General features: G+C 43.4%; 1 protein-coding gene across 2 annotated transcripts in view; it reads left to right on the plus strand.

Moving 5' to 3' along the window:
* The window catches only part of ctnnd2a (catenin (cadherin-associated protein), delta 2a), a 386,140-nt gene that overhangs the window by 335,489 nt on the left and 37,598 nt on the right, over positions 1–13,053 (plus strand). The window lies entirely within an intron of this gene.

A 13,053-nucleotide genomic window follows, 5' to 3' on the forward strand; every position in this document is an offset into this window, starting at 1 on the left:
TTTTATTAATATTATTTGAACACAGTAACGGGCCTTCAGATTGTGTGGAAATTCCACAATGAATGGACCAATAGAAGTGCTCCAAAATTAACTGATTAATTAGTTTAATTTTCTTACATTGACTTGCACTGAAAGTTTTTTCAGAAGACTTTTACCTTCTCTTGTGAAGTTACTATTTTGGAGATATTTATATTTCTTTGGACAGCGATGACATTTTTGACAGAAACTCTGTAGAAACATATAGAACACATCATCCTTCCATCTAAAGTAACGTGACCGATGCTGAGCTCTGGGGTCTGACTCTCAGCTTCCCTAAAGTTCATCAAATAATTATGATTAGCTTTGGCCAAGAGAGAAATTAAGGTGGTATTCCACCATCAGTATTGGTCACAGTGGTCAGGTCAGCTAAGTAAGGTCAGCTACTGATGTTGAGTGATTAATTCTGGATCATAAACTCCACTCCAACTCATCCCAAAAGATTTGACTCTTCATTTAGCATCATTCATAGTTTTCCAATGAGTATTATACAAGTGGGTGTAAGCACAGCTGAATATCAGTGACCAGAATGAGGCCACCTTAAAAGAAACAGAAGGTGTCTACAAATATTTGGTAAAACTACTGTGTAACAGGTCATTTGGCTTGACTCTGCCTGGTTTGCTCTATGTACAAGCTTGGTGCATATACAGTCTGCATGCAAGGCTACATGTTCATGGCCGTTTCGCAGCAGTAGACGTGCTGGTTATTTTACCCTCCTTCACGCCACTGCAGTGATCTCAGACTCCATCACTTTTCCCCTCGTTCCCTCCCTCCTCCAGCTCCTCTCTGCTTGAAATTCTCCCAATGACATCACTAACAGACTATTGATCTCTCCATAATAAACTTGGTTTCCTGGTGGGCCCGGGTGTCTCCATGGCGACGGCTCTCTGGTTTCGGGAGACTGGTTCCAGGGCTTCTCGGGGCGATGGCTGCGAGCGCTCGTGGTTGGAGCTTTTTAGCTCCTGAATCAGTTGGCTAATAATTACCACCTGGAGTCCAACTAGGATTTGCACATTGTCTAAAGCTGCCGCGGACCGTGCTTAGAATCGTCAAAGCCCACCGCGCACCGGCTCTAGACCTTTCTTCGTCCTCAGGTAAACACAGAGGCTGTTGTGGTCCTTGTCACCCAGAAAGTGCACAATACAAATCTGACTGCATTAAGTGTAATTTAAACTGCACTCAGGAAGTGAAAGGGTTTCGATGAGGAATTCCAGAAGTGTTACGATGCTGGCATCTTTGGGCGGGATTTTGGATTACCTGTGTGCTCAACCCAAATACAGTGTGTAAATGAGGATGTAGTTTAATTTTGAGAAGTGCTGTGTGTTGGGGTCTCTCTCTCACACACACACACACACACACACTATTTAAATTTCTAAACATTTTTGCATGATTCAGTGGTTGAGATGTAAACAGAGTCTGTCTGAGTGGTTTTATATGAACGAGGTGCTACAGTGTCTACGACCATTTTCTTGACACTCCAGAACCCCCAGTGATCCTCCACCCATCTTCAGAGTTGGAGACAGAAGGTTGAGATGCTAGAGATCTGAAAGGAGGAGGTTTCCATGGAGACTGTTTTTCCCTACAACTCCATAGAAACCTCTACTGTTAAAATGTACTGTAGTTTCCTAATTATCATCCTTCCACCTTAAAACTCATGTGAAAACATGTGACTGCATTGGTTTATAACATTGCTCATGCACAAATGTATTAGCCTGAATGAATGCGTGTAACCCCCTGGGCTCTACAGACACGCTGACACGCCATATTCACATAGGTTTGTTTAATATTTTAGTGGTAATCTAGTACAGAAATGTGGTTCCAACATTTCCTGGATCCGTAGAGTCTACCCTTTACCTTTCGTCTTGTCACAATAAGATTGTGCATGAGGCTATGAAGAGGGGTTGAGATACAGGAGATATCTTCCACTTGCCTGGGTGGTGGTGTAATTGGTGGATTCCTGTGGCTGTTTACATTTAGTCTGAAACTGACCAATGGAGGCCCATGAGTAAATGTATGTTTTCAGAAATAAAGAATTATTGAAATTGGACTTTTTTCTGTGGCAGAATAGCCACAGGGCTCTGGATCAGGAAGAGCTGAGATTGTTCTGAAATGTTTGAAATGAAACTTGTGGAGATCAAGTGTATTTAATTCAGGATTTACAAAGATATAAAAAAGAGACACTGCCCTTCACCAGAGGATTCATTTTCTCGTGTCAAGTTACCATCCCCTCTTCTTTTTGGTTTTGATTCTTTTTCTTTGGCCTGTTCACCCCAGCCTTGGCTCTTCTGTGCTTCCTGGATTTGCTTATATTTCACATCTGCTTGTCATCCTTATCTTTTGTTCACCTGATGTCATGTGACTCTCACAGATGTTCCCTTATGGCAGCGTTTCTCAAAGTGTGGGGTGCGCCCCACTAGTGAGTCACATAGGTGTTGCAGGCGGGATCGCAAGGAGTCGGAAGAGATTTGCATTTTTTATGCTAATCTTTATTAATAAATAAAGCAATAAAGTCTTCCGCTTCACTGGCCTCCGATTCACAGTCAGAGGTTTTAGGTTGTGACATGCAGCAAGTTAACGTTAGTCTCTGGCTGTGTCCCAAACTGCACACTGCTGCACAGTGCTTTCTGTAGTGTACACTTCCATGGTGTGTTGTTTGGGGCATAGCCTCATTCTCTAACGTTAATGTTAATCAAATGCTGTTCCACATCATTATAAATGCAGTAGTTTACTGCTTTATCTACATAGAAATCAGCTTATAGTTTATTATTTTTGTTCGTTGTCATAGCAACATTTTTATCACATACTGTTCCAAAGGGACGTTACTGTGTTTTAATATTTCATGTACTAGGCAGCCGAGCTCACAGTTTTAGGATAGCACATAGTATGTACAAGATAGTATGAGTACGTAGTACATAATTGGGACGCGGCTGGTTTCTGTTCTTGGTCTACATTCTTGGATGCTTGTGTCTGTATGTTTCTGTTTTTCTTGTATATCTCCCTTTTGTTTGTAGTATCCTTGTATTCTTGGCTTGCTCTGTGTATTTCTGTTGCTTTTTGTATCTCATTGTTCCTGGCTTTCTTTCTAATAGACTTTTTCCTTGCTTTGTCTCTGCATTTCTAGTTTGTGCTTCTTTGCTTGTTGTCTCTCCCACTCTCTCTCTCTCTCTCTCTCCCACTCTCTCACTCTCTCTCTCTCTCTCTCTCTCTCTCTCTCTCTCTCTCTCTCTTTGCTCTCCATAGTTTTTAGTTTCTTCCTCTGCTTTGATTAGTTTAGTTCTCTGTCCCTGTCTAGTGTCAGTTGTATTTACTGTTTATCCTTATTCTTTTTATTAATTGGTACATGTGTCCTTGGTTTTCCTCTGTAGTTTAGTTTTTCGGTCCTCTCTAGTCTTGTAGTTTAGTGTCTGTTTTTCTCTCGTGTTGTGTCTCCTCACTGTTTGTTTTGGATTTTGTCCTCATTAAAAAAAATGGCACTTCATGCACATACCTCCGCTACATTGTCCCTCGCTCCTCAGAGTGACACAGATACAGTTTATTAAATGTAGCTCAAATGCAAGGAAAAAGTTGGTAGAAAATGATGTGCATATATTTCATAACAGTTGTTTGGTTTTCCCTTCATTTTCCCATACTTTCCCTTACTTTACGTCGACTAAGTGAGCTCCCATCCACTGGTGGTGCTGTTTTGCTAAATACACATAAACTGTCTATTATATACATGAAGCACAGTGCTGTATACTGTCACTGATGGAGTTACACTTACTCCTTACCATTACATTTAGGTTTTTGTTTATGTTTGAGGCTAGGTTTAGGTTTAACTTTAGGTTGAGAGTAATTTGTTACATATAGAATTTCATCTGAACAAAGCACTGCTGTTTCTATATTTTTGGATTTTGGAGTTACATTTATGTATACATGGGCGGCACGGTGGCGCAGCAGGCAGTGTCACAGTCACACAGCTCCAGGGACCTGGAGGTTGTGGGTTCGATTCCCGCTTCGGGTGACTGTCTGTGAGGAGTCGGTGTGTTCTCCCCGTGTCCGCGTGGGTTTCCTCCGGGTGCTCCGGTTTCCTCCCACAGTCCAAAAACACACGTTGGTAGGTGGATTGGTGACTCAAAAGTGTCCGTAGGTGTGAGTGTGTGTGTTGCCCTGTGAAGGACTGGCGCCCCCTCCAGGGTGTATTCCCACCTTGCGCCCAATGATTCCAGGTAGGCTCTGGACCCACTGTGACCCTGAACTGGATAAGGGTTACAGATAATGAATGAATGAATGAATTTATGTATACATTTAGGACTGCGGTTGCCTGATATTTCTGTGAACCTGCACAGTCATAAAGAGTTTGCATCTAGAAATCAATTTTTTGGAGTCAAATAAATACAAATTCACTTTGAGATCAATCTGTGTAGAAACCTTACGCCAATACACTCCTAATGTTGATATATCGGCTGTGATGTCATTAAAGCAATATCCTCTCTCTTGGGTGGCCATATTTCTGTTCTTCACATCAGAGTTTGCATGTTGTCTGTCGGTCATCGTTTGTGCCTGAGAAAGGAAAGAAATATAAATTTACGTAAATACTACGTTTGGTACCAACACTTTGATGGAAAAAAAAGCCTTTGAAGAATGAACATGTCATGCTTTATACATTCAGCTCCCATGTGCAGAAATGTGGGGCTGTTGCAGGACCCAGCGCTGTCTCCCTCTCCTTGAAATGGATGTGCTGTGCTTTCAAAGGCTGTGACTCTGTAAAGAAAGTTAGAGAACAAGCGTTATATTCCGTTTTAACATATGTAGTCTATTTATTGATCTGTGTTGTGAATCCAGCTGTAAACTTCTTCAGAAGCTTCCTCCTTCTGTCTGTTTATCTGTCACTCTCTCTATCCATCAACACGGGCGTAATTTCCTCTGTAAAATAAGGAGGAATTTTTTTGAGTGGGTTAACACCAGGAGGGAGAGTGTTCTGATCTACCTGAGCTGTGCAGAAGGCCTTGAAGTTTTCCTTTACAATAGAGCAAAGGAATCCATGTAAGAGCAGGATTTACACTACTGAGAACAGTGGAGGGTCCACAGTCTTCTTGGTTTGGAAAAAGAATATGGTGATACTAATACAAATACATACATTCGCTGTGCACAAGTCAGAGACTGCCCTTTGCTTATTCATTTTCCTGTTAGCCATTAAACCCTGAGCAAGGTGGAGGTTTATTAATGTTTTAATGAATATGTTTGTGATAGTACAGCACAGATATATGGCTCATGAACTTTCAATATCTGTAGAGCCTGGAATTACCATTCCATTTCAGCCCTAACAAGCCAGATAGTTAAGTACAAGGAATTTTTTTAAAAGGCAGGAAACATATACAGTAATCCCTCGCTACTTCACGGTTCATCTTTTGCAGATTCGCTACTTCGCGGGTTTTTTCAAGGGAGCTAGGAAAACCGTGAAAGATGAATAGCCAAAATATTTCATTAATATTTACATGTATTAGACTAGGCCTGTAGGTGACAAAAAATATCATTCACAAGTATTTCTTACGTACAGTACATGTGTTGATCATGTCCACATCCGAGTGAAATTTACTTACGCTAAATCACAGTTTAGGAATTACTCTATTAAAGAAACTGGTAGGATATCACACGTAGTTCCAGCTGAAAAACATTATAGAATGACTGTTTAATGCAAAGGGTGGGTTGTTAACAGCACATGGAGGGTTTTAAAAATTCTTGGAACGCATCCCCCGCAAAAAACGAGGGATCACTGTAACACATTTATTAATATAATATTCCAGCTTCATTCATCATAGGTGAGTTGCTTTGTATTTTCAGAATCATATCAGCAGCCTTTTTTTCACCTTAACCCTTAGGGTAGAGATATACTTGCTGTTAACCAAGCTTTCACGAACATATCACGGCTGCCTCGTGTACCCTGTGTCCGCTTGGTGCATAGGTTTGGAACGTCCTCAGAAAATAAACACTATGCGTAAGCAAGGTGCAGTACACGCCTAAACGGTAGGGGGCAGTGCAGGAGATCAGCAGCATCACAATGGTGGGACGTTTTGAAGAAAGAAGTCCGCACACCCATGTCTTTTTCTGGTCTGCCCTCTAGTGGAAGCCTCAAGTTACAAGCATGGCACACAGACAACTATGTGAACAATTACATTCGTGACACAGATGGCTGTCTACGCGAATGCATGGCCAAACAGCAAGTATATCTCTTCCCTAAGAATTCGTCCAGATTTTCTGCTGCTTATAATCCATTCAGTGACAACAACAGAGCCCTGGGAGCAACAACAGCTTCGTTTCATTAGGAGATGTTCTTCTTTTGTATCTATTTCCTTTATTCAGTAAGTTATAAAGGGTTTCTCAATGACCGCACCTCCTTTCAGACCCCTGTTGTTGAGTAGTCTTCACCCAGTTGAAGGACAGACAGAAACAGCTGTGAATCTGTTCAGATGTGCAGCTTTAGTGCTGTTTATCTGATATCTGACAGTTTGAGTTGAATTTTTCTCGGCGTCTTCTATTACTTAGAACTGCTTTATGTCTGAAAAAATAACACAGGTGGACCTTTGGGGTTTTAATCCAGCAGAGCTTCAGGAGAAGTAGAGAGAGTTGAAATCCGATGAAGTTACTTCTGCAAGGGTTAAGAATATGAGTCCATGCTGATAAACAGGGTGTTTCTGAAGTTTAATAAAGTCATCCCTCACTCTCTTTCCCTACCTCTTTCTGACTTGTTCTTTTCTTCATTTACCTTCTTGCTGCACACTCTCTCTCTCTCTCTCTCTTTCTCTCTCTCTCTCTCTCTCTCTCTCTCTCTTTCTCTCTCTTTCTCTCTCCCTCTCTCTCTCTCTCTCTCTCTCTCTTTCTCTCTATCTCTTTCTCTCTCTCTCTCTCTTTCTGTCTCTATCTCTTTCTCTCTCTCTCTCTGTCACTCTCTCTCTCTCTCTCTTTCTCTCAGGGTTTGCAGATGATGACATCAGCTTTTAAGTGAGTGAGGAGAGGAAGTGAGAGAAGTGCTGGAAGGCTGTGTTAATTTGGAGCTCCCAGGCACATACAACACTAGAGTGTCTGATTCTCTCTTGAGGATCAGACGAGAGTGCAGGAGGAAGGTGAAATGCAGTGCTGCGGAGATGAGCAAATGGCACAAACAGAGAGAGAGAGAGAGAGAGAGAGAGAGAGAAAGCTGCCATCTCCACCATCTAAATTACTTTGATCAAGGACAGGATGACTGTGATTCTCCGTGCTGCATCGTGTGCCATTAGAGTTACTTTGTCCTTAAAAGGCCTGTCGACGTCACTGTAAACATTAAGAACATCTCACTGATCCTGAAGACATGCAGTGTTATCACTGGTAATCAAAGTAGGAATGTGGACACTTTTCCCCAGCTGTTTTCAAATTTAGATCATATCTCACTCTAGAAAAACTGCAGCTAGCGTACTCAGAGAACCCTGGAGAACCCTAAACTGACTATGCTGTTTTGTCTGCTAACCAACCCCTCAACTTAATGAGCATAACATTTGGGCCCAATCCCATTTCTTATTTCTGCACCTACCCCTCATTTCAAGTGTTCTCTTGCCCCATGGAACTGGGCGTAATGGTTATAATCATCCCCTAAGGAATGGGCCAACCCGACATACGGGCCAAGATGATGATAAGTCATCAGCAGCTCTGCCAGTCTGCAGTGATATCAGAGGAGCGCTACAGGGCAGCTCGCTCACTGCTGGTCTTTAGTTCAAATTTAGAGCCTCGAAAACCTTCAGAAGCATTTGACAATCATATAATCACCCACAGCAGCTTTGAGTGAGAATCTTCCAGTTCCACATTAAATGTTGTAGTAGCATCAGGCACAGAATGTAATTGCTTCTTCATTTAAGGTGGAGCTGGACATTTACTAGCTATCCACAGAGACATTAGCATAGCACCAACAATGTTTTATGTTTGCTATGAAGTGCAGAGTCATAATACGCTGAAACAGCATTAAACAAATATAATACAATGGTCATCTTAGTTTTTAAATGAGAAGAGTGTGACACTTTTGGGTTTCTTTTGTCACTTGTGCTGCATCTCGGCAGTGATTCGCAAGGCATTCATAACATTCTGTTTGGAGTGTGCCTCTGAAAATCTCTGTTTGAAAACACTAGGCCCTACCCTCTATCCCAAGACAAATTGAGACCCCCTACCTCTGGGCAAAAACAGAGGGGTAGAGCTAAGTAGTAGGGGCAAGGAGTGAAATGGGATTCACCTTTAGCCATGAAGGAAAAGCGAAGACAATTTGTGATACGTGGTTTTTAACTCGCAATCTCCTGACGATAGGGTCAGTGCACATGTCCTGCTGATGTATTTGTGAAAAACACACCTTAAACCTGACCTCAACACTTTCCAGCACAGTGCAGCCCCACCGTCATGTTTCTCTATTCAACTGTCCATACTATTTTTATACGGGAGACTACAGCTGACCAAAGAAATGGTTTGGGGTATAAGCTGACAACCCTTTTAAAGTCAGACAACAAACGTGTTGGGATCATTGTGTCTGGATGAGATATTTTTGGTCGAGTAGTTTGGGTGTGCATTCATATGACTGCTGTTTGGAGTGTATGGATGTCACTTATAGCTCATTCCCCTGTGCACTTTAAAATGATTTAATCCCTGTTGTTAGTTTAACACGAGAATATGAGCCTTTCCGAGCCAGCCAGGGTCCGGGAGGGAACTGAGGGCCGATATGAGCTCATCTCTCTCTAAGCGAATACGTCTCTAAACTTTCCAGGAGAAGTTTTTGCAAGTATTGCTTTCAAACAGACCGAGAATTGTGGGGAGGAAATTGACCATGCAGAGGCACCCCCTGTGAAGTCTGGGCAGCGGAGCTCGGAGGATTTTAGAGGAACGTTTGAAGTTGCTGGTTTTTCTGTTGGGTTTGTGCTACTCATCTTCAATGGGCAGCGTTTCAGCTGGTATGGAAGAATTTGTGATGGTGTGATCTGTCATTGAAAGTCCAGCCCAGGCTGCAGTAAGAAAAAGATTTATGTGTACCCACCGCTGAGACCTGGACTGATAGAGGTGAGGAAAGTGTTTAGGACAGCTGCTGACCACCTTCTGGACAGTAGGACGACAACAAGTCCTCAGCTTTAACAATCTATAGTGAATGAACCAACAAAGCTTCAAAAATAGTTAGTTTTACTGCGGTTTAAGGCTGACTGTCACCTTTACGTTATTAACTGATTAATTTTATTCATTCATTGTCTGTAAGTGCTTTTCCACAACCATCCACAATCCATAACACAACCTGGAGGGGGCGCCAATCCTTCACAGGGCAACACATACACTCACACCTATGGACACTTGAGTCGCCAATCCTCCTACCAACATGTGTTTTTGGAGCTAACCTGAGACCTAGACAAATGGAGCTGAACAGACTAAATGGTACAGACAGACAAAGAGAGAGGTACAAGGAAGGAAACGGACAGACCAGACTGACAAAGGAAAGAGAAGCAAATCAAGGAACAGTCAAGACAGAGACTAGAGCGAGTGAAACGAATGGAGAGCGCAAAAATGAAGGTGGAAGGAAACTGAGCACTGAAAAGGAAAACACTAACAGACCAGAGAGAAACAAACAAGACAAACTGACTAGTGACAGAAGAGCGAATGAGGAAGTAAACTAAGCATCCAAAAAAAGAGGCACAGAGACAAGGGAACTTAAATACACAGCACAGACAAGGGTCACCTGGAACAGACAATGAGGAGGCAGGATTACAAAGAAGGCACAACGAGGAGGTGGAGCTAAGGCGGCACTGGGGCGAAGATAGGAACAACAACAACAACAAATAGCCATGTGCTAAATGAGCACATGGTGGGAACAACAGACACAGGACAGGGCGTGACAATCGTGAAACACTGTATCGTTAAAGTAAATCAGTGTGTGATGTTTAGCCTAAAAAATCTCTGAATACACAATTAATTGATTAGCAACTCAATTAGTTGGATGATTATTCTGCAGATTACTAGATAACATACCACATTATTTAATTTGGCACTTAATTAGGGCGGCATGGTGGTGCAGCAGGTAGTGTCGCAGTCACACAGCTCCAGGGACCTGGAGGTCGTGGTTTCGAGTCCCGCTCTGGGTGATTGTCTGTGAGGAGTGTGGTGTGTTCTCCCTGTGTCCGCGTGGGTTTCCTCTGGGTGACTGTCTGTGAGGAGTGTGGTGTGTTCTCTCTGTGTCTGCGTGGGTTTCCTCCGGGTGATTGTGAGGAGTGTGGTGTGTTCTTCCTGTGTCTGCGTGGGTTTCCTTCGGGTGACTGTCCGTGAGGAGTGTGGTGTGTTCTCTCTGTGTCTGCGTGGGTTTCTTCTGGGTGACTGTCTGTGAGGAGTGTGGTGTGTTCTCCCTGTGTCCGCGTGGGTTTTCTCCGGGTGACTGTCTGTGAGGAGTGTGGTGTGTTCTCCCTGTGTCCACGTGAGTTTCCTCCGGGTGCTCAAGTTTCCTCCCACAGTCTAAAAACACACATTGGTAAGTGGATTGGCGACTCAAAGTGTCCATAGGTGTGAAGGATGGTGCCCCCTCCAGGGTGTTTTCCCACCCAATGATTCCAGGTAGGCTCTGGACCCACTGCGGCCCTGAACTGGATAAGCGGTTACATAAAATGAATGAATGAATGATTGATAGTGATTGGTCTACACATTACATAAGGATATTCTGTGTGTGTGCGGTGTCCATCTGTTTAGGAAGTCGGCCATCATCCCTCTCTGTCCCTCCACCTTTCTTTTTTCTTCTCCTTCCTCTCCTCTCTTTCCTCTGTGTTATCGAAGCACAGCCAGGGTGATGTCTGAGTGACAGCAATGTGTCATTATAATGACATTTAGGGAAATACCGCTTTATCTCCAGCGTGCCTAAAACGGGGCATTATTAAGGCCATATTCCCTCTCTCTTTATCAGCCTTCTCTATCTCTCCTTCGTCTGCCGGTCGCCGCTCTCTCTCTCTCTCTATCTCTCTCTCTCTCTCTCTCTCTCTCTTTCTCTCTCTCTCTCTCTCTCTCTCTCTCTCTCTCTTTCTCTCTCTCTCTCTCTCTCTCTCTCTCTCTCTCTCTCTCTCTCTCTCTCTCATTCATAGCCTCCACCAGGTGGCTCCAATTTAATTGAAGCTTCAGAGACCTTCAGAGGATGATTTTTTTTTCCTCATTCTTTTTTTTTCTCTTCCTCTATGCCAGCTTATCAAACTTATTCTTTTGATCCTGTGTGACGGACATCAAAGGCGGTAATGGAAAGAGATATTACAGGTGTGAAATCCACTATTGCCTTCTTTTTTCCCTCCTCAGACTGCAGGGACCAGCAGACCATTCATTTTCAATTTAACTCACAGTCTGACCTTCATTAATATATCGTCACCAGATCAGCTGTTGTTATGTTATGCCGTTTGTCTTTTCTGCCCAAGCTCACTGTTGACCCTGTAAGACTCTAGGCCGAGGCTTACACCGTGCCCTACCTGGACGTGACGTGAGTTAACAGGGCGCTCAGTACAGCTGTCTTTACGGGCTGCTGGCGCCGGTGCACAATGTGTTGAGCCGTTTTTGCCTCTATTTGTGAGATTTAGGTAAAGACTAGAGCTGTTGTCTGATTGGTCTGATTTGACACTTGTCACGACAGTTAGGACACAGTGCTACCTTCCACTAAACCAGTAGAGGTTGTCACTTTATATAGTTTTGTTAAATATTAAGCTGCAGGGCGAGGTGAGGAGGGGTTGGGCTCCAATATATTCTCATCTAAAAAGTACTGCTGGAAACCACTAGACTAAACCCTGGTCACTAATGCATTCATTTAAATAACTGGAGAGTAAAGGTCAGCTTCACAGTTGCCCCCACATCAGCCACCACTGAGTGACATTTCAGCCTCAGCTGCAGACCCCCAGGCCTTCCTGGAACATTTTACTAACTCCCTTTGAAGTCTTGCTAGGAATATAAATGCTGCCCATTTTGCTGGGATTGAATTTAGTATGCGGTATAAACACCCATTTTCACAGCCAGACTGGCCAGAAGCCTGTCATTGGACTTCTGTCTAAGTCGAGCAAATCTAACGGTATTTTCAGTGCCCCTTTGCAATCTGTTTACACTCATCTGCTGACCGACGATTCCTCATCAAACAGTGAGTTTAATGTTAAGAGTTATCAGCCCCACCTCTATCTGCATGGCTCCAGACTTGGCTCCAAAAACCCATCTCTGGATCAAAGTATTCACATCTCCCCAGGCTTGTTCCCTCACCAGGAACATGACCTGGACAAGGCACCAAACCATCAGGGCATCACGCAATCACCCAGTCCCTCGCACACTGGAGCACCCAGAGGAAACCCACACAGAAGAACTCCAAGTATTGTTTCAAAATAATAATAAATAATAAATAGTGACTAATATATAGTGGAAGGACTGGCGTCCCCTCCAGGGTGTATTTCCGCCTTGCGCCCAATGATTCCACGTAGGCTCTGGACCCACCGCGACCCTGAACTGGATAAGCGCTTACAGATAATGAATGAATGAATGAATAATATATAGTGAATATTATATCGTTGTGTTTGTGTTTTGAGAGCATTTCTCAATGTAATAATTGACGTTGAAACGTTCTTTGCTCATTAGTTCTAGGACACTTCTCAGCCAATCGTCCAATCATGCCGTACCATCGGAACTCACTGGAAATAACTTTTGGCCTGGGTTGCCTTCTGGTTTCTCTCTCTCTCTCTCTCTCTCTCTCTCTCTCTCTCTCTCTCTCTCTCTCTCTCTCTCTCTCTCTCTCTCACACACACTCTCTCTCTCTCTCGCTCTGTCTCTCTCTCTCATCTGTCATTATGACTCAGGGATATGTTTTCTGATTGCCTGTTTTGAAGGAGTAGGATGGGTGTTTATAAGCTGGAGGGTCAGTACTCACCTCTGATTACTACATGCTCCTCGGGGTCTCTGAGAGACCCTGGACGAGGCCCTCCAGTACAAGTCAAGGTTGGCCAAAGAGTCAAATCCAGCAGTCAGCCCGCATAATCACACACTACAGCC

The sequence above is a fragment of the Hoplias malabaricus genome, chromosome 1, assembly GCF_029633855.1.
Source record: "Hoplias malabaricus isolate fHopMal1 chromosome 1, fHopMal1.hap1, whole genome shotgun sequence".
In the NCBI taxonomy this organism is placed as follows: Eukaryota; Metazoa; Chordata; class Actinopteri; order Characiformes; family Erythrinidae; genus Hoplias; species Hoplias malabaricus.